Below are 19,123 nucleotides of genomic sequence, written 5' to 3'. Positions count from 1 at the left end.
CCGGGCACCCCCCACCCCACGGGTGGCGGGACGGTGGCCACGGAGGAGGGGGGAATCTGTGCAGACCCTGCTCCGCGCCTTGTCGCTGCCATTAAATACCAGGAGGGATCCCACCTTCCCCAGGGCACGTCGGGGATCCCTCCCGCTGCTCCGCGCTGCCGGCTTTCCGCCCCACAACACCGCGGTTTTACAGGGCGGGGCGGGTGGGATGCGCTCTATAGGCGACCTTCACACCGGCCGTCTGTCCTTTACACACCGCTGCTGCGGGGGTGGGGGGTAAAAATAGCACCTTTGCACACCGAAACGTGTATTTGTACAGCAAAGTACCCCATCTCACTCCTCAGGAGCAGTAGTTCACAAAACAAGCCGGGCAGTGCAATTTGCTCTTTGATTATTTTATTTTATTTTATTTTATTTTATTTTATTTCATTTCATTTCATTTCATTTCATTTCATTTTAATATTATTTTATTTTTAAATTATTTATTTTATGTTGTTTTATTTATTTTTATTAATTTAGTATTACTATTTTTATTAATTAAGTATTACTATTGTTGTTGTTATTATTATTACTACTACTACTACTATTGCTCTATACTATTACTATTATTATTATCGCATCTCTTTGATTTTATTTATTTTTTAAAGGATGGATACATAGAGCTGCCTGAGCAGAGTAAAGGAAGGCTGCTCGCTTCATGATTACCGGAGGTAACTTTCCCAGTCTTGCAACATTTAGAAATAGACTAGTTTTTATGTTGCATGGTAGACAGTAATAATTAACTTGCACTGACTTCTTTCTGTGGATATCAGAATCATTTCTATAGAAAGCAGCTGTAAGTCAGTATTATTTAACTTCACCGTTACTTGAAGCAATACAGATAATTGTCAGCAGTAGTAAATCTAGTCACTGTTCTGGTAACACTTTTAGGCTATTGTCTGTTATTGGAAGTGACCAGAACTTACATGTAATCTAAAGTGTATAAATAGGGGTGAGGGCGGAGGGGGGAAGAGGGTGGAATTGAAGTCTGCAGTGGGTAAGAAGAAGCTATAGACTTCCAGCAGTAGCTACAGAGAGGGTTTATTTTCCTGAGGTCATTTCATCTTTAATAAACAACTTTTTGGTCTTTTTAATATTTTTTTTTTAATATTTTCTGTCCAAAAGCAGTAACGTTGAGGTTAATATTTCCCACAAATACAGCTAGGTGACCATGCAGGTATTCCAGCATTAGCTTGCCTCAAACTGTATTCTTTTCTGTTCAAAAAATATTATTCTTCCTCTGACAAGGTCAGAAGCCTGTGAAATGTAAGTATATGAGTACATTCAGTTTAATATTCATTAGGGACAGTTACTTCAGCAGAGTTTGACCCCGTGCTGGTGGCAGTTGGCTGAACCATTCTAATAGACTGCAGGTGGTAAACTCCACACATATTTTTGTAGCCACTTTTTTTTTTCTATCAGAAAGGCTGTTTCTCCAAGGAAACTGGATCCACCACATGTATTAATATTTTCCTTTTATAGCAACCACACATAAGTGCTAGAAGTATTTATAATTTTGAAGCCTCTTTCACTAATGGCTGACTTACCCTTTATTGCCATTATATTTTAAGCATTATGCAGGAGAAAAGTGGTGAGCATGGAGAGTAAAAGATGTTGAATTTGTCAGTAAACTCCCCTAACGAGAAGGGAACTCAGTTTTCTTGCAGATACTCTCCACAGATGCCATTAACTTCGTGGGTAGGGACTAGGTAGGGACTAGACAAATTTACCTGTGCCCATTAGTCTGTTTTCTCATTGTCTCTCAAGTAGATGCACTCACCCTCCGTGGCAGCAACCACCCACCAATTACTCAGCCCTTTCATGTTCCCTGCCCAGAGCACACCCCTTCTGCCGCAGCGTGATGGCACAGGAGGTGCCTTCATTTGCCCTCACCTGCATCTGGTTGTGGAGATATCACAGGTTATGCATTAGTGACACCCAACATAAAAAAAAAAAAAAAAAAAAAAAAAAAAAAATTTATACCACCACATCACACCCACCCACAAACCAATAATCTTGAGCACTAGAGAATGCCCTGAAGAGCCATGTCTGCACATTTGACGCCCAAAAAAAAAAAAAAAAAAAAAAAAAAAAAAAAAATATTTTAAAGCTAAGTGATAGATGCAATAGATCAAATTTAACCCAAACTGATGATAAAAGGCTCAGACAACCAAGAAAACTGGAAGACTGGGGGATGCAAGGTTTGGTAGAATTATCTTGTTTGACAGTGGCTAAGAATTTTATAGTCTGAGTAGATGATAGTAGAGGAAAGGCTTTATGTTTCTCTGTGATTAGAAATGCCTAGAAGAGAAGTCTGCATGCTCATGCAAACACGTTGTACATGTTACCTTCCAGAAGAATATATGGAAGTGTTACTGACAATTAGAGCAGTGACTGTGAGCAAAATATACACAGACAACTTCGTGAAATTACAGGGCATGGGGGGTGGGAAACCCACGTACACACTTTACAGCAGACGAGGAGGAAACGAGTTTAAATACTTCCAATCCATGTGACTGTCACACTTCCTTACTTCAAAGTCCAGCCTCAGTGTGAAAAATGAGAATTCAAATTGAAGGGCAACAGCAAAAGTACCAGAACCGCATCAAATAGTAAAAACCTTCTTGAAAATGTAAAGTAAAGGTAATTGTCTGGAGGTTCCTGGGAACCCTCTTCTGCTTCCTCATGAGTTTCTAAATTATGCTTTGAGATTCTTTCCTTATAAAACCATCTAACAGGTGTGAAAGTTCCTGTCAGTTGCTAAATATCAAGTGCCAAAAAAGCACAGAAGGCATGGGATATTTATTCTGCCAGAAGAAAAAAGATAATTGCAGCAATAGCTGCATATTTAAGACACTTACAAAACAAGGTAACAAGCATCTCTTGTTTTAGCACCTTAATATAATTGTTCATTTGTTTTATCTTGAAGGGTTATTACTGTAAAATCATTATACAGAAAGATATTCCTATCAAATGAGCACAGTTCAAGTGCTTTCCTATCTGCCAAAGTATTTGTATGACTTTTCTAGGTCTTGATTTGTGGTACTTGTCAAGTTTATGTTTTGCAGACTTACATATAATCAAAGCATGATTTCATATCAAACTGCTTACTGGTTCAACTACTAATTATCAGTAATGATTCTCCTCCTCAGAAAAAAAGTTTAAGAACCATAGTTCTAAATGAGACTCCTTTTACCTTTTTTACAGAACAGTTCCAAAAATGTTTCCATCTTTAAATAATGCAGATGTCTATTAGTCAGAAGTGTGAGAAACATTTAAGAATGTATCTCAGCCTAGTTCAGGAAGTCACTGCAGCACCTTACCCATTTTAAGTCTAGTTAATTACATGCTTAACTCTACTGCCTTCTGAGATTTTACATGTGGAAAAATAAAAATAAATAATCAAAAAAATCACTGTGCTTTGACTAGAAGCTGTCTGGGTCTTTTTGGACAAATATTATTAAAGCTAGTTCCTAACTTGAATGTTTGGTAACTCATGTAAAGAAAGCTGTTGACCCAAACCCTGCAAATAATTCTGCATGCCTGTAAAGTCAACAGAGCTTTAAAATGCTCTTAGAGAAATGCATATATCTTTGATGCTCCCAACAATATTGTTAAGTGTCCCGAATCTGCTTCCATGGTATGTTTGGCAGAGAATGTGCATGGATACACATGCCTCATATTTATTACAGAGAACAAAACATTTGTAATTTTGCTTCTTCCTTGGAATTAAATTTCTTTCAGCATCATAGAAGTGCAAAACACATTAAAATATATAATTCAGAAACTATCCTTTAAGTTACCAAGCCTTTTAAAATCTCAATTCTTAAAGCAAACTTTTGCTTTTTTATGTATTGGTGATATTAATACAAGTGATCCAGATTTCAGGCATTCAGAGACCTCTGGCATTAGAAGAAAATTTACATAAGTATGTGTGAAGGACAATCTGTATTGAAACTGAACCTTTTAGGCAGCAGAGAGCGTCATTCATTAAAGCTGTGTTTTTCTTGAAAGTTGGCTTCACAAGTTTGGTTGCTTGCCCTGGGTGTTGTTTGGTGACCTGGTGACAAAAATGTCAGGCTAGTCTACCTTAGCAGAAGTAGCGCTGCTATTTGTTAGAAATTACAGGTGTAAAGACTGGGGTCTAGGGTGTCATTGTACTGAGTGAACAGTAGGTGGTTTTTATGGCTAAACAAGTTGTTTCTGTGACACGCACAAGGTATTGCTCAGTCTTTTGGCAGTTGTGATGTTGGTCCCTACGCTTTTCTCAGGGTTATGAGGAGAAGGTGCCTCTTCCCCTGTTCACCTGATGCTTATGTCCAGTCTGGGATTTCTCTTCCAGAAATCAGTCATCTGTGGCCACAGAAGTGCAAAATTGGCGCACTTCTGAGAACTCATTTTTTTCTAAGTATGAGGTCTAATTACTTCATGTCATTAACAATGTCTAAGGGTATGGCCACACAGAACCTCAGCACAGGGACAAGCCTACAAATATTCCATTTTCTAACACTTCCCCCCCACACCCCGGCAACAGCACAATTTAATGTGAATGAAGTGTTTTCAGCTTCAGTGGCTACTTTTTCTACACTGTGTCTTAGCTGCTGGGGTCTGCACGGTCATAAGTAAAGCTGGTTATTCTCTCTAGGCGTGATTTCGTACTTTCCTGTTCCTGTAGACCCAGTAAGCATTCAAACAATCTACAGAAGTGAGAATTTATAAACAGAGTGGCAAGAGTGGACACCGAGGCCTAGGGAGTACAGGATGCTTAGTTTTAGCCTATATTTACCAGTAAGTCAAAGTTTCAATTCTTCTGAGCTATATGAAGATCTTAATACCTGTTGAGTTCATTTTGTCTCTCTAGTTATGAAACGTTCATTAAAGCAGGCTGGGATACTAAATCCAGGTGCTGTAAAATGTTTTAATATATGCATTGAGAAATAACATTTAAAAATATATATGAACCAAGATAAAAATAATTAAATAAAAAAAAAAAAAGAGGCAATTTTTTTTTGGAGGTCGAACAGGAAGAAACAAGAGAAAAACTAGTTCCCCAGCCAGAGTCCCACCTTCAGCTATGATTTCTTTAAAAATGAGTGACCAACTGAATGTGTTGTGATGGGCTTTTACATCCTGCAGAATATGAAACAGATGGCTTGGGAAGACTGTCAAAAAGACCTGCTGAGCTTTCTCTGGTATTACCTTAAAGCCGGAGAGAGGATGAGTAAGTGTGCTGTAATTTTTGGCCTTAACGCAGCATTCAGGAAGTTCAGGCTTTTGAAGGAATGCTTACTCAATCACATTAACACACATAAAAATAAGTATCTATTTGAGGATAGTGGAACAATAAAAACTATTCGAAATTGAGATTGATAAAGAAAGAAAATACAAAATTGCAGTGGAGGAGGGGGGAAGGGCAGACATTTGCTTGAAGATGCTCATTACATGGCTAATCAATGCAGAAAAATTAATTTATTGGGGAGTTTCACAGGCCATCTTTAAATATTGTTGCATAAAATGTAGTAGAAGCTAAATCCTGTGACTTTTAATTTTGATTTATTAAATTATGATTCAGAAGTCATCTTATGGAAATAACAATTGTACCTTCAAGACCTACTCGTTCTTGGTGTCAGAATCTCTTAACACATAAGACAAACAATGTATTCTATACTGGAGAACCACGGTCATGAAAATCAGACCTTACGATACAAACTTGAGTTTGCAAGACTGTCTTTTTAAGGGATATTTAATTTACTGAGAATACATGCTTGCACTTTTCGGGTACTATAAATAGTAAGCAATCCAAATTCCTCCTGTTATTGTCCACCAAAAAATTTTGGAAGTTATATTTTTTTGGAATCTCATTCCTGTAGCTGCGTACTGTCTTATTTAACCTTAACTGAGAATAAGTAGACCTAGTAATTAAAGTCAAAATTATTAAAAGTACTCCATGTTCAGTAGTATTAAAGTGATTCTCTCTGAGTTCACAGTTTACTGAAATGAAGATTTATTTCCAGAAGCTCAAATTAATAGGTAACAGTTCAAAATGTGGATGTTGCAATGTAAGGAAACAATTTTTCCTTACTCATTGCTGAATTCGTGTTAACTATAAAAATGACCATCTAAAATGACCACTGAAAGCTTCAATTTTTTTATGCTACACAGCTAGTGGCATTGTTTGCAACTTATTTTATTGTCTGCTGTTAGTTTCCTTTCGGTATTATTGTTGCTCAGCTGTCTGATAAAGCTGAAATATGTAACTGTCTCAGTAACATTTTTATTTTTCAACTCTGGCATACAGCACATGGCTTTGCAATACAGTTATCTCAGATCTTTGGGAGATTAATACCTGCTAAAGATGGTGTTACAATACCTAATTTTATCTGTTATTTTGAAAATACACCTTTACCCTATTTTCACTTAGTTTCTTTCTTGGCATTGGGTTTTCGTTTCCATGTTTTAGGAAAATCCTATAAATGTTGTTATGTTACTACTTTGAATAGGAAAAGAAAGGAAGAAACATGTAAAATACTCTTGAACTCATTTTGCTTGTGATTTTGAATAGCTTTCAAATTAGAATGATTTTCCCAGATTTTTATAGGCTTGCCCAATCCAGCTGTATATTTTATATGCTAATCTAAGTTCTATTTTTGTTCCTCTTGGGATTTTAAGTGATTATAATTGTTGCTCTTCAAAAGCCAAACAGATGATGATTGCTGCTTCAGGAATATACCAAAAGAAACTGGCTTTCATTAAACCTGCTCATCCACTTCATAATTATCTCCATTTTATCTCACTAAGAAGCAGGAAAATGGCAACTACAGTTCATTGAAGCCAGTTCAGTTATTTAAACATCACTTTACTGAGATAACAGGAGGTGTTAAAGCAGGGAGGCTTTTTCCTTTCAAACACTAAAATGTAGCCAGTATTATAATAGGGTTGCCAACTGGGAGACCAGACCCTTCATGTCAGCTGAAGAGGTAAGAGATGAGGCCAGAGATGGCAGAATATACAGGAGGCTCTACCGTGGTTGGGGCCGCTTCTGGAAGACAAAATGTAATGTAGATTGGCAGCTATTTTGCAAGGCATCTGCTGGTCTGACCTCTCCACAAGAAATGAGGAATCAGAGTAGGCAGAAACATGGGAGAAGAGGAAAGAGGGTTAGAGCAGGCACAAGTGTAGAAAGTAAAGATAATAAATAGGCAAATAATGCAAGCTTTGATCATAGGTTCAGTCTTCGTATCTATCAGATCTAGTGATGTCTGGAATGAGCTAGGCTAGACAAGAAGGTTTCTCCAGACTGTTTCAGTAATAAATTTCAGTTTAATTCCATTTTAAGAACATTAATGGAGAAATTTTGCAGTGAAGATCAATGCTGGGGAGGAACAGGTCCTTGTGAATTGCACCAAAATGCTGCAATATCTGGCAGTCTGTGAACACTGGCATAAACAGCAGTAAAAAGGCACAGAGATTTCTTGAGACCTAGAAATATGTAACCAGTTTTTTAGTTCACATAGCTGGTAAAAAACTCACACATCCAAATTTCTGCACGTATCTTCTAATGTTATCCTTATCTTACAAATGCAAATAGGGTTTTTTTTCTGCCTGTTCTCTGAAGTGACACTCCTGCAATTTACAGGAAGAAGACCAACCATGTGTGTTGCCATTTGTCCTCCGCTGCTTTCTTTATGCTGGCAATCAGTGCAGCGTTTTTGTATAAATCACAGCTTACCACTCAAGGGGACCTGTAAAAAAACAGTACCATCAACAGTTTCTTCTTCAAAGACTGACTGCAGCAGCTGTCAGAAAACCTGGTTCTTTCATCAAAGAAAGCAAGAATCTTTCACAGCTTGAGTCTCCCACATGACACCTTTATGCCAAGGAGATGACCAGGAAGAAAGTAGGAATTCATAAAGGAATGAATGTGTTTTTTTATTTCTTTAAGTTAAATACTTATATGAAAGCAGAGCTTAAACTTGGCCAAGCATCAGAAACTCCTTTCCATCAATTATAAAACCAAAACTTCTGTCAGCTCGTGTCTTTCTAGCTTGTCCAGAATGTCACTGTGTTTTGGCTAAAGTCTAAACTCAGAGAAAAATTGCAGGGTCTGCAATAGACTGGAGAGGGAAATAATAATAATAATAATAAATAAAAAATCTGCTTCAGAAAGAGAGAGCAGAGCTGAAACATCCACCGATTGCAGTTTTGTTGGTGCAGCATGGGACCCAGGCACTCAGTCTTGTAAGCTAACGAGGCTTTGTAAGCATCAGCAGTGTGATCAACACCTCCTTGAGACCAAAAGGCAGAGGGTGCAAATCCCAGGGCACAGGTAGCAGGCTGCCAGGAACACAACTTGCTCTCTTCCCAAGCAGCTGGACTCAGTACCACCAACAGTTTCGGGTCAGTTTCACCTCCAGCTAGAGTGTCCCATAGCACCAAGCCCAGTCTCCTGGATAATGCAGGAGCCACAGCAGCAAGATCCACCACTGGGAGGAAAAATCATTGTGCCTCTGCCACAAGGTAGACCTGCCTTAGGTTTTTCTTTAGCAGTAGGGCTGAGCGACAGCAGAGATGCTTTTCCTTTTCAGAGGAAAACATTCTTTGCTTCCTCCAAAGGCCTGATAACTGCGTCTACGTTCTTCTTCGTTTCCCTTGCTCCTCACTTTTGTCCAAACCAAGCTGTGTCTCCCTCCCTCCCACGCCCCACTGGGGCAGGAGGATTCCAGAGGCTGCAGCATCACCCTTCTTCCCGCAGCTGCTCCGGAAAATGAAATTGCTTGCCAAAAGGAGAATGGCAGTGCTGAGATCAGTCCTATCCATAAGGCAAGTAAAGAATAGGTGACTGATGATAAAAGCAGCTAATGTAAGAGTTTCTCACAGCTATCACCTGCTTTTCATTCATTATCAAGAAACGATTGCTCATGTTGCTACTGCCTAAGGATCGGATCTCAGCCCAGAGCAACAGGGTTCAGGAAATCCTGGGCTGTGAATCCTACCTCAAAGTTTTACTTCTCTGCTTTGCTTTCCGTCCTCTCTCATCTAATACGAATTTATCTTAAATCAGACTCTGAGTGTATTTAGGACTCAGTTTTCCTATTGCTGGGAATGCAAAGTTTTATTTGCAAAATGTCAAGCACTTAACAAGGAAAGAAGTAGGAGGTGGCATTAAGAAAGCAGACCCTAGAAAGAGATTTTTGCATTAATTCTTTTTATAAATGGTTTTATAAATGAACCACTATATCTGGGTTCTAAATTGATTACTTTTCCAAGGTAGCTTAATTGCGTATCTGCTTCCTAAACCGTTCAAGATCTGTTTCTGCACTAGTGAGTTTACAGCATAACGAGGTGCATTCTGCCATATCACTCTCAGACCAAAGTCTTCACAGACGGTGCATTTTCACAATGGCAAATGGTACTTCATAGTCCTCATTGCAAACTAGCCACACTACATACTTTTTAGCAACAAAGCGTTCTTAGATTCTACAGCTGGAGAAGTATTTATGCAGCTTCTGTAATTACTTGCTTACATTTACTTCTTGTTACATTATGATTCAGAGTAAGCATCTTAAGCCAAATTAACATGGAAGGTATTGAAAACATATGCAAAATAAGCATTGAAAGAAAGCTGCACAAAACTAGAATATTTCATAATGAATTGCAAAATATAATTTTCCATGTTAGGAGTACCTCGTTCAAATGGAAAACAACTGTAGTTTGTATTTGGCCTTCTTTTTATTAGTTTTAAGGTTTTGCTTTATTAATGGTAGATACTTGATCTTAACTCTACATTGTCTGCTTCTGGTGTGATTACCTTGTTTAATTTAGAACTGAAATTTGCAGAAACCAAAAATATTCTTAGAGAACCAGTAAACACTAATAAATTAGCTGTGGTTCTATAAACAGATTGATGAAGAGGATGCCTCAGTACTTAAAGCTATGAATAAAAATTGACTAGATACACTGTTGAGGAGGGTTTATTTTTAAAATATAGTATCGTTCTTCTTAAGCCTTTTTTTGCAGAATTTTATGAACTGTAAAAAAAAAAAAAAACAAACAAAAAACCCAAACCAAACAAACAAACAAAAAAACCAAACAAAAAAACAAAAAACCAAACCTAAAAAAACCTAAAAAATAAAGAAAAAAAACCACACAAAAAATTGAAACTTTGTATAGGTAATGGTAAGAAAATCGATGCAAGAAAAGAAAAGGCCTAACTGAAAATTACTAATAGTAGTTAAACAATGTAAGACTAGAAAGGATTCTTCTTTCCCCTGAATCCTGAGGGAAGCATAGTAAGAAGAAAAAGCTGTTTCACAGTGCAAAATGTCAGAATTATTCATGAAAATGTCTGTTGTTACTCAAACAATTCAAAAACATCTTTATTACAATTTACATTAAAGCAAATCATAATAACTTATGATTACTAAAGCAGTTCCTAAAGCAACAATAATGTTTTATTTCTCATAAGAAACTGCAAAATGAAGGAGGGGGTGCTTTTGGTGTATACTGCTATTCCATTTGAGAACAGCTCCTACATACAGAGCAAAAATTATCTCATGCAAAATGATACAAGTATAGTGTTCAGTAATACAAGTTCTGGGCAGTTAAATGGATGAGAAGTGTTCTGCACGTTTGACTTCACACACTATAAATATTTCCATTTATCTCAGTAAGATTACCATAACAAGGAGAGCAAAGAATGTGTTGAAGTTTTCACAGTGTTATGGCTCCGCAACGCTACTCCTAAGCCTTACCCAACTAGAAATGACAAAAGTAATTTTCCACAACAGCAGCAAAACTTATAAGCAAGGAAGCAAACATTCTGCCCACTCATTGGGACTATGCAAACATTTTCTAGGTTTGTATCTTCGCTTTTTAAGGAAAAAAAGAAGATCATAAAATCCTGTAGTTATCTCTTTCTTCTATCCAAAGCTTTTTGACTACTCAAGACAATACTTGGGTGTGGCTGAATCAGGTACTTTATAATGCAGAGTTGAGGGGGGAATAGGTGAGAGGAAAAGTCAGAGAAGGGTCAGTTATACAAAGACTAACCCCTTCTTTGTTATTTCAAATAACCTTGTTTCTCCTTGTGTCAACATCATTATGAACCAGGAAAGCCATAGCCCCATGCATTGACAGGTGGTATTAGAAGATATCTCCAAACAGTAGAACTTGATCAGTTATTGTTATGTGCTCTGGAGATACAAGAAGGGCTGAGCCTCCCCTCCCACTTCTATTAGCTTGAGGATGAAGTTCCAGGGCAAAATTTTGGTTCTGAGGGATTAAAAAGATCTATTCAGGATTCAGTCTCCACTTCTTCACCTCCCCGGTGTAAATCTCTCCTACCCCAAGCTTAACAAGGGTGACAGCTCTCAATTTTTCTAATTTGTTGTGGGGCTCCTTACCTACCCAGATTCTCTGTTTATTGCTGATTTCTCTCTTGTATGTAAACAAGGCAGTCTCTCCCAACTCAAATACCTACAGCCTAAAATATTTTCTTCATTCATTTATTTTCCTATTCTTGAATACCTCAGTTTTCTCTCTGTAGAGAAGACTTTGCATGACCTCATGCTCTCAGCCCATCCAGTTGGTGATGTTTCTTGTTTTCTACCCACACTTTCCATACACTGCGTGATGTAGTATTGCCACAAGTTAGTACCAAGTTATGGCAAACTATGTGGTGATGCTGTATAACAAGCTGTAACGAGAAACTCTTTTTCTTGTGACTTCAATAGCCTTTTTACCCCATGTTGTGGAAGTGGTCAGCATGTTAATAAACCATCTTCATTGAAGTTTGCATTTAAATATTGATTCTCTTCATGTATACACTATATCGAAACACTGGTGACTCTACATGGGTACAGTCTATAAATAGTTTACCCCTCTGTCTTAGTTCTCTATGGAAAACACAACTATTCCAAGCAGAAAATGCTGAAGAATAAGTGACTGCCTGAACATCACATTACACAATGTATTTGCATGACACAAAATGCTCATTTGCATAGTTATTGCATAGTAGGCTTTTCAGCCTTGAACCACTCAGTCAAAATAGAAAAATACAAGGGAGTATTAGCTGTTTGAAGACACTAAAGAAACTGAGGGATCTGAATACATAAAAGAAAGACTGGGAGGACTAATAAGATCCCATTTGGAGGCAAATAGATGCCACACATCTGAGTGGTACAAAGTGAGAAGATGGATGTAACTTTCACAGTTCAATTATTATACTCTTGTTCTGAATACTCGATGACAGTTATAGGGATGTTTTATAAGGGGGATCTGTAGCCAAATCTGATATTTACCTTTTGTCTTACTGTAGCAGCTAGGAGCACTGACTAAGTGCTAACTTGGGTAAATACATCTGATATAAATCTTGTCAGTCTCAAAATTTGTCATGCAGGGAAAAAGACGAAAAGGATTGTGGATGGAAAGATTAAGTAAGCCTTTTTACAGGTTTTTAATAATTGTGGCTTAATTGTTTTCGCTGCTGTCATTCTCTTCTATGCACATTGGAAATGAGGATCTGATCTCATGTGTTTGGGAAAGAGCAATATGCTTTCAGAATCTGAAAGGCAGTATCCAGTCAACCCACAATGCTAATTCTCTCTCTTTTTTTTTTTTTTTTTTACCTGTCAACACATTAAAAAGAAATTAAAAAAAAAAAAAAAAAGAAGAAGAAAAATCTTAACTCTATATGGTTAAAAGTAACTTGAGGTAAAACGGCAGGCCTTAGGTTTGGAACACAAATTCGAGTAACAAGACAGATATTTTACACGATGTGACTACACTTTCTGTTTTGTGTTAAACATAACATGATGTAAATCAACTTTAGGTCTCATAATGTATACTCCATTTCCTGTAAAGGATGAAGAAAATAACCTAAATATGATTGTGGAAATATTTGGGAGGAAAATGTAGTAGAGTTTTGCACTATCAGGAAAGTACTGTGGAAAGCCAGTTCCCATCATTAGGACCTATTTCTAGACCATGAAAATTGAACCTTGGCCCTTAATCACATATATTTCAGGATTTTGATATTTGAAGGTAAAAATCAGATCTCTCATTGTACTTTTGCTTTCTAAAGATTAGGTGAATCTGTAGCATTGTTGATCATGTCTGATTACAGTGTCTAAAATGTAGAATTTTTTCCTTCTCATAGAGATGGAATTTGGTAGGTATGTGCATTTATGCTACTGATCCAGTGGGGCTTAGCCCAAAGTTTTCATTAGTAAGTTAATATGTCACCATTTTTAAGTGCCCAAATGGGAATTACAGAAGGATGCATGATTTTTCAGAATACACATTGTCTGCAGATAGCTTAATTCTGTATTCCCACGTCTCAAGTGGACCAAAAAAAAACCAAATTAAAAATCAACAGCCAAATGCTGAAAAGCGCTTTGAAAATAGAGGTCTAGGAGATCAAAAAACCAATCAGTCTTTGAATTCATCTGGAAAAAATGCTAGAATGCAAATAGCTTTGTTCATCAGACTTGTATTTGCTTGGTTTCAATGCTTATTGAGGAAAAGGGAAAATGTGTAGAGAACTTGTTCAGTACTTTACAGCTTTTTTTCCTCAGCCTATCACCTATCAGATCAATTTATTTCTTGAGTTTTTTGGGGGGAGGGTTTGTTTTTTTTTCCTCAGACATTCAATTGTTTATAAAAGACATAAGGGGAAAAGCACTATCTAGAACTTTAGTCATTTTGGTGGGGGGGAATTGTATCAATCAGAAGTGTAAATCCCTAAGGAGCTTGAAGAGATGAATAATCTGTGCTATTTCTCTGAGGAAAAATCAAGTGTATATCTAACTTTGAACCTCAGCAACGTGTTTAAGTGATGTGGTCCACTACTTAACTACCCTGAGAGAACATTTTCCATTTGTAAACCTAGATTTTGTGTGTTGTGAATTAAGCCATTTTCTTTTTTATTTTTCAACTTATAATGCACACAAAGACTATTTGAACATAATCTGCCAATAATAATTGTTTCTAAAAGCGATTTCATATATCCTTTGTCACTGTTCAAAACAATTTGTCTCTTAAAATACATTTTTTATATATAGTCATGTCATGTTTTCTAAAACCTTCACTTTTAAACACTCATTTATGGGCTTTCTCCAATTTTCTTAAAACATTGGATACAGCGTTCTGCTTTTGGCTCATCAATGTCAAACAAGAAAGGTATTTCATGTATGTCTTTTCAAATCACGCTCTTGGTTATACATCTCAGTGTGAAATCTCTCTTTCTTGCTACATCGTATTCCCATGACCTTTTTAGTATGATGCAGTAGTATCCTATAACCTCTTCTTCAGTGTTGCTGTTACTCTATGGTTTTCATTTGCAGAGTTGATTATAATCTTATTTTTCTAGAAACTACAATCACTTGCCACTTATCCTTATTGAGCTTTATCTTGCTGGTAAGTCCCTTTGCTCTGAAAAGATCGTTTTCTATTCAGCACTTAACGACCAAATGTTTACGACCATTCTGCTTGCCGCATTCCACAGTCTTCATAACCATTCACTATATTCCATCTTCCAATACATGTACAGAAATACTATCTTGAGATTAAAAGATATGTTCCAGTAGGTCTTTATTTGCTATAGCCATTCATCTGGCAATGAACTATCGCTAGGTATTCTCTAGATATATTTTTGCATATTATTTTTACAGAAATTTAATTAACACTATGCTTCCTTTTTATCCCATGAGAATGCAATGGAAACAAACTATAAAAATAAATGTATACTACTTCTCTGCCTTATGCAGCATGCTATGACTGTAGAAGAAAATAGGATTTGTCCAAGAATCTGTTCCTAGTAGATCTATGTTTCTTAGTGCTATCACTCTGGGGGCTCCATTTGAATAAGAAACAGAAATAAGGTTGAGGAGTCTCCTTTCTCCTGAATTTCTGTTTAAAAAAAAAAAAAAAAGGAAAGAATATAGTACTTCTAAGCCCATTCTGCAGTGTGTATAAATACTACCTAACGACCAGATAGATATACAGGAGAACTTGCATCAATGAGTAAATGTCCATGACATCATCAGAATTATTTACTGTAATTTTATCACATATTTTATTCCTCTAAACCATATTACAATGCAGTACTTTACTATTAGTTTGAATAACCTTTTAGATATTTGGAGCTACATGATCATTTACGGTCTGGATTTTGCTGGTGACTCATCTCCAGCAATATCAAAGCAGTACAGAGCTATGCATAATACTTCTGATGCAAAAAAACTAGGCTGTATAAAGCAGAAAAAACAAAACGTCCAGCATTTAAAGAAAACTAGGCCAGCATCAGTGAAAGACCATTAAGTCATCCACAAGTGAGTAATTTCGGCATGAAAAAGAAGAAAAGTAGATATTTAGATAACTTTTAGCATGATCCTTCAAAATAAAATCTTGATGATCAGTGTAGGTAAGTTAAGGGAAGTGCTTTTTTGGAAGTGAGGTTTTATCTTTATAGCTAGTAATTGCAAGGAGTAATCAGCAAAGTCTAATTCTACTGCTGTTGAATATTGGACCACTTCCTTATAAACAAATTGTAACACATGGAACACATAAAAGCAAAAGAAAGTGAGAAGAACTGGGTGCAGTTATGTGACAGGCATGAAGGCATATATATGGAAAAGGAAGTAACTGCCTTTAACGTAATGCTAAGAGAAAAGCATTTTTAATATCCCTTCTCAAGAGCGTATAGGTAATCATCCACTCCCCACCTTTGAGCAATTATAGTAGGTGCATGTTAAAAAAAAATGAACTTTATTTGGAGGAGGAAGAAAATATACTACTTTCATACACCTTCTAAACTCCTGCCCTTACATGTTAGAGCAGAACAGTGTGTGTACCTCTACTGAATCATAATTACCAGCTAGGGTCATAATTGAATAAAACAAAAGATTTAAGTTGATACTTAAAATGATGTGGAATGTATTGAAAGAATTGTTTTACAAGGTCAAAAAAACCCAACATAAAAAACCTATCTACTACGCATGTGATCTGATTGTCTGAAAATTATCTAATTACATATTATACAAACACTCTTGAATTTATAAGGACTTTGCAATAGTAGCAACAGCCACTATTTCACTCCACTATGCTGTCAGCAAGAAAAAGGCTGGCATACTAAAAAATCTACCTTTGTGTAATACATGCTTTTCCCTCAACAAATGAAAACAAATACAGGCTTTTGAAAAAGTAAAATCCATCTTTTAAGTCAATATTCCTATAGCTTTAATATAATGAGAGGATATACTAATTACAGTAAGTTTATAACCATACATCTCTTTCCTGGAGAAACTTATTGTTACAGTGGAAGTGTAATCTAACTGAATTGACAGTATTTGTGATGATTCACTGGAGAACTTAAAAGGACTTGTTATTTTTGGATAACAAGCAGCATTAAAAATATTGATTACATTTTTGCTTTTCATTGTTTCTTTTACACAAGGTTATTTCTCCTCACATCTACACAGTGCTTCACTGGCAAGGGTATCAATCACTTCAGGCTCTGGTTACATATTCCCCACAAATCAGAAGGGGCAAGGGCAAATTGTTACAGCTGAGTTCTCTGATTTGTGACCTTCCTTAAACTGCCTACCTACCTGTGAACTACTGAAATGCGTCTTAAAAGCCAAGTGGTTTTCTGCTTTTGGAATAGCCACTTGGCACTAATTTGCATGTGTTAAAACCACACAGTCCACCTAAATCACTGAACAAGTTTGACCTTATCCACTTCTGCCTCCTGCTCTCTTCCAGTCGCCTTGTGGTTTTGCTCTTTGCCACACCATTAGAAAGAGCCCCAGGTTTCAGGGTCAAGAAAGGAGGTGTTTCCAACAAAGTGCCTGTGCCAAAGACACCTTCTCTTTGCACCCCACCCCATTCTGCCTTTTCTCTTGACTCTGAGAAACCATACTGCCTTAAAACACAAAAGAAATGAGTGATCTTCTAGGTCCTTGTTATTCCTCTGCCTCTTTTTTGTTGCTAGCTCCCCTTGTCAGATATGTTTAAGAGACAGGCTAAGGCCAAATATATGCAGTTAGATTACCAGGCAGATAGAACTGGTCTCACCTCTCTGCCATCCGTTTAACAAATCTGAGTAGTAAGTCTTTATGTTTCTGTTCAGATTTCAAGTTCCTCTTAGCATAACTACCTAGGAACTTGTCTTTTGTTAAGAAATAAAGCTAACCTTGTCTTAAATTATTGTCTAAAGAAGATGGAAAGTTAGACTTAATGGCCAAAATTAGATAACATAATGGCTTACAAACCCATACTGTTTCTCCTACTCTTCAGGAATCAATCACAAGGAGTTAAGTGAATGTAGCTAACCCTCCTTTACAAAGTAATGTTCTGTGACCTCAGGTTATATGCTCCATCTACATGCCTTTTAATTGCATTTTCCACAAAGCTTTCTTCAAAAAAAAACCCAGATCAAAGGTAAGATGAACTCAGTGTAAACTAAGTATTTATGGTGGAAAAAGGTGGAGCTACAGTATTCTAATCTGATGCCATTAGTCAATCAAAAAACACACTTTGAAACAGGATTTTCTGCTCCCATAAAATGCCTTAGTGTGTACTAGGGCTTACGTTTTGTCAAGTGAATAATTCCAAAGGTCATTATAGATCCTTTTCACATCAGCAATTAATTTTTGTTTATCTGTGCTCACAAACACATGCTTCTATGGTCTGTTACAGAATTGAGCTTGTGTGCTTTAATGTGAGCTTGACTGTTTTTTTATTAAAAATCACAGTGCAGTTCCTTCTCCTGCAGAGGAAATGAGGAATTGAAAATAAGCTGCTGCAGTTTCAAAGTGGAAGTGTTTTGTCCTTCGCAAAGAACTTGACAGCCAAATGAACAGCTTGCTCTGGGACTCAAAGACACACCACAACAGTGAAACAAATGAGGAATCCCCACCCCAGTTTAGGTACTGCTGGGACAGTTACTTGGGATGGGGACGTTAAGGTGTTTTTATTAAAGCAGCATCAAGTAAGAGAAACATATTTCTCTGTGCTGAAAACATCCTAATGACAGTTTACTTCACTGGATTATCAGCAACATGCTGGCTGTGCCACCTGAATTTTAATTTCTTAATTTACAGCACAGATAAAATAGAATAGAGCTGGATCTCTGCTGCTTTCTACACTGGGCCGGTCTTATCAAGCGTGAAGTTTGGCGCATTGCAAACCTATTCAAGTCATTATCTGTTGAGGACCTCTTGAGCCATCTCCATCTCTGCAATGTGCTGATAAGACAGCTGTTTCAGTAGCTGCAGTGTCTCTCTGGGCCTTGGTCTGCTTTCGGTGCAAACTACAGCTTTGTCACTGTGCCCTGATGCTGTCACTTTCTCTGTTGTGCAAGCGTTTGATCCAAGCACAAAAAAGGTTGATGGCAGCGATTGAGTAGCAGGTAACACAGTCTTATTATTTTACAATTAATCGTGCATTACACACCACTGGAAATACAAATCCTCAGTAAATAGAAAGCTACCTAACCTGTGGTGCAGCAGAAATCTCCTTTTGCCTGGTCACAGTAGGAAGATACAATAATTTGAAGAAATAGACAGCTGCTTTCTGGTATTATATTTATCTGGATTAAGGTGCCACAGTTGTCTGTAGAAAATCTGAGCAGTTGTGGTTACCTTGTGTGGACCCGAGTTTTAAGATACCTCTTTAGTCTCTGTTGAAAAAAGTGAAACAAGCCCCCCTTTCCTCTCCCCATCCAAATGCTAGGCTCTGTTTGAAAAATAGTTGTTATTAATATTCAGACACTGCAGGTCTGAAGACCTGCTCTGAAGCCTTCGTGCCTATTACGGTTTATTGGTTGAAGTAACAGGAACAAACGTAAACTTGCACTGTAAGAATGCCCCGTGGAGTCCTGCGGGGTGCAGTAACACACTCACACACACACACACACGCACGTACCCGTGTGACCACACAGTTTCTCACATGCACACCGCAGGGCAGGAGCCCTTTATCTGAAGTGCCTTCGAGCGAGCCAAGCCCACAGCGACATCACGTACCTGACCGTCGTGGGGTTTGGGTTGTTTTGTTGTTTTTTTTTTCCAGGCGAGGAAAGAAGGGG

Source organism: Calidris pugnax, unplaced genomic scaffold, assembly GCF_001431845.1.
Source record: "Calidris pugnax isolate Ruff unplaced genomic scaffold, ASM143184v1 scaffold262, whole genome shotgun sequence".
NCBI classification, from domain to species: domain Eukaryota; kingdom Metazoa; phylum Chordata; class Aves; order Charadriiformes; family Scolopacidae; genus Calidris; species Calidris pugnax.
Note: the sequence above shows the minus strand (reverse complement) of the source record.